Genomic DNA, 3,595 nt, shown 5'->3' with positions numbered 1-3,595 from the left:
TGTAGCTTTTAAAGACAAGAATCTGAAAATGTAATTAGATCATTTGGACCAAATTTAACTTAATCCTCATTTCGATATGATGGGTCACATATTTATAATTATTTAAATGCAACTTCTGTGGAACAAACACTCAAGTCAAAAAATGGTAGGAGATTGTGCAAACTGTAAATTAAAAGTGTGAAAATGAAAAGTGTAAACATTTGGGCTTTTGTGATTGTAGCTCAGTTGGAAGAGTTTATGCCTCTCAGCAAGAAGGTCGCTGGTTCAAATCCCGACCCGGAGACCTTTCTGGGTAGAGTTTGCATGTTCTCTCTGCGTGGGTTCTCTCCGGGTACTCRGGCTTCCTCCCACAGACCAAAAACATGACTGTTAGGTTAATTGATAACTATAAATTGTCCCTAAGTGTGAGTGAGAGAGTGAATGGTTGTCTTGTTTGTCTATGTGTGGCCCTGTGATGGACTGGAGACCTGTCCAGYTTGTACTTCACACTGTGACTGCTGGATATGGGCACCAGTGACCCTGAAAGGAAGAAGCAGGTATAGATAACAGATGGATGGTAAATTAAAGCAATTATTTGCAGATCTCAGAAACCAATATTTTCCACAACTAGCTAACTAAACTAAATAACTACAATAAGTAACTAAATAAAGCAGAGCCCTCTACACATCAGTCTGACTAACTGCCTGGATCAGAACAAACAATCTTACAAAATACTCCAAAAACCTGGAGCTCAATGTTCAGCTTTAATAAACAAACAAACAATCGAACAAACAAACAATCGAACGAAAAAACGAACAAACGAACAATGGAATGAACAAACGAACGTTCGTTCAATTGTTCGTTTGTTTGTTCTTTCGTTTGTCCGTTCGATTGTTTGTTTGTACGAACGAACAATCGAACGAACGAACGAACAATCGAACGAACGAACAATCGAACGAACAAATGAACAATCAAACGAACAAACAATCAAACGAACGAACAATCGAACAATCAATCCAACGAACAATTGAACGAACGAACAAACGAACAATCAAACAAACAATTGAACAAACAAACAAACAAACAATCGAACAATCGAACGAATGAATGAAAGAATAATCGAACAAACAAACAATCTAACAAACGAACGAACGTACAATCTATCTAATGAACGAATAAAGGAACGAACAATCGAACGAACGAACGAGAGAACAATCACACGAACGAACGTGCAATCGAATGAACAAACGAACGAACGAACGCAAGAACAATCTAACAAACAAATGAACCAACGTACAATCTAACWAATGAACGAACGAACGAACAATCAAACGAATGAACGAACGAACAATCAAACGAACGAACGAACGCAAGAACAATCTAACAAACAAATGAACCAACGTACAATCTAACWAATGAACGAACYAASGAACAATCWAWCGAATGAACGAACGAACAATCAAACGAATGAACGAATGAACGAAAAATCGAACAAACAAACAAACACATGATTGAACGAACGAACGAACAATCGAACGATTGAATGAACAAACAAAAAAACAAACAATCGAACTAATGAACTAACGAACGAATGATCGAACGAACAATCGAATGAACCCAAAGATCACAACCAACCCAACAACCCAAAGATCACAACCTTCCAATTAGGAACTAAGTTCCTAATTGGAAGGTTGTGATCTTTGGGCCCTCAGGGGCCATTGCATTAAAAACAGGTCTGGCTCCATTCTGAACATCACTGCATGGACTCAGGAACACTTCCACACGTCACTGTTTGTGAAACTGCTTGAAGCTCTATCACACAAAGAAGAAGACATGTGCACCATCCAGAACCTGTGCTGTCGTCATTGATGGTTTAAAATGAACCGAGGCAAAGAGGAGGACTGTCCTGGGGTCAAAATTTGAAACTCCTGAAACCGAAATCACCACATCCTCCATACTAAGAGCCTGTTATCAGCTCACAGTTCAAAAGCACGCCTCTCTGATGGTATGGGGGTGCATTTACAGCCTTAGGACAGCTTACACATCTGGAAAGACTCCATTAAYMTAGAAAAGTATCTACAGGTTTTAGAACATCTGCTCCAATCCAACGAAGAAGACCCAGAACTGTTGAACAGCCAGAACCTTCCATAATTTACTGTGAAGAGCCTTAGGCAACAATAACTTCATGAATATCTTCTGAGTCTCTTACAGCACTGAGGAGGACGTAGGGACAGCTTCGGTCCATCATGGAGAACATTCATTAAACCTCAGCTCTCCAAGTCCTCTCAGACCCACTGAGACCTGGACTTGAACAGACCACTGCAACGCATTGATTTTTTTTTATTTTTTTGTCTTTCTGACCTGTTCTGTTATATGAGCTGGTGTGTTTGTGATCACTGTCCTGCTGGACCCAGTTTGGTCCAAGCTTCAGCTGTCAGACACACATTTGACRAAAGCAGAGTTGTAAAGTAATTAAGTACAAATACTTTGTTACTGTACCTCAGTAGAAAATTTGGTTATCTGTACTTTACTTAATTATTTTTCAGCCTAATTTTTACTTCTACTCCTTAAATTTTCACACATTTATCTGTACTTTCTACTCCTCATATTTTTTAAAAAAGGTAAGAAGTAGAAAGTCGTTATTTTATTTCATTTTGGCTTGTTATCMAAAAACTCTTCAGATAAACTGTGCCTCTGAATTTAACTGAGGTTGGATAAGAAGTATATACACCATTCTGACACTGTTAGTTTGTACGTGACCKWATCTCACCGTCACATGACACYAATCACGCCACACTCCAGCAGGACGTATCAGATGTGACAGATCTACTGTGTACTGCAACTGAAACACATTTTTCAACATTAACATTTTATTATGACATTATGGTCTTTAGAAAATGTTTTTATWCACAACAAGAAATATACTAATCCAAAATGAAATGAAAGGAGGCAGAAAGAAGAAAAATCTTATATCTTAATTAATTTCAAGCAATAATAATCAAGAAACAAAACAAAATAAAAGCTTCAATTCCTTCTCACGCAACTTTTACAATTTAATACTTCTTTAACAAACTTATCTTTATCATTCATTTAAAGAAATACTTCGAACCAACATTTTTATAATCACTTTCCAGATTATTCCACAGTCTTACTCCTTGAACATCATTGGTCCTTCAAGTTTGTTCGAATTTTAGGTTTTATAAACATCTCAAATCCTTTAAGAACTTTCTCTCTTAACAAAATATAACTGGATGTTTAAAGGTAATTATGAGCCTTATACTTAATCTGCTAAATATAATAAACCAACTCATAAATTTGACTAATTTTGATTTACCAAAGTAATATATTTGAAGGGTGAGTGTAGCKGACATGTAGACATGTCTAAGTCTAACTAAAAGAACACAATTAAAACTGGAGGTTTTTCGGGGCCGTCTCCTTTGTCCTCTTKCCAAGAAAATTCTTTATCCTTTATGATCATTATTGCAAGGAGGATAATTCTTCTTAAATGGAAATCACCACAACCTCCTTCTGTTATACATTGGTTGAGGGATATTGTTTATTTTCTTAAACTTGAGAAAATTAGGATGTCACTGCGGGGTTCCTCTGACAAATTTGC

Source organism: Austrofundulus limnaeus, unplaced genomic scaffold (assembly GCF_001266775.1).
Source record: "Austrofundulus limnaeus strain Quisiro unplaced genomic scaffold, Austrofundulus_limnaeus-1.0 Scaffold806, whole genome shotgun sequence".
NCBI lineage: Eukaryota > Metazoa > Chordata > Actinopteri > Cyprinodontiformes > Rivulidae > Austrofundulus > Austrofundulus limnaeus.
Note: the sequence above shows the minus strand (reverse complement) of the source record.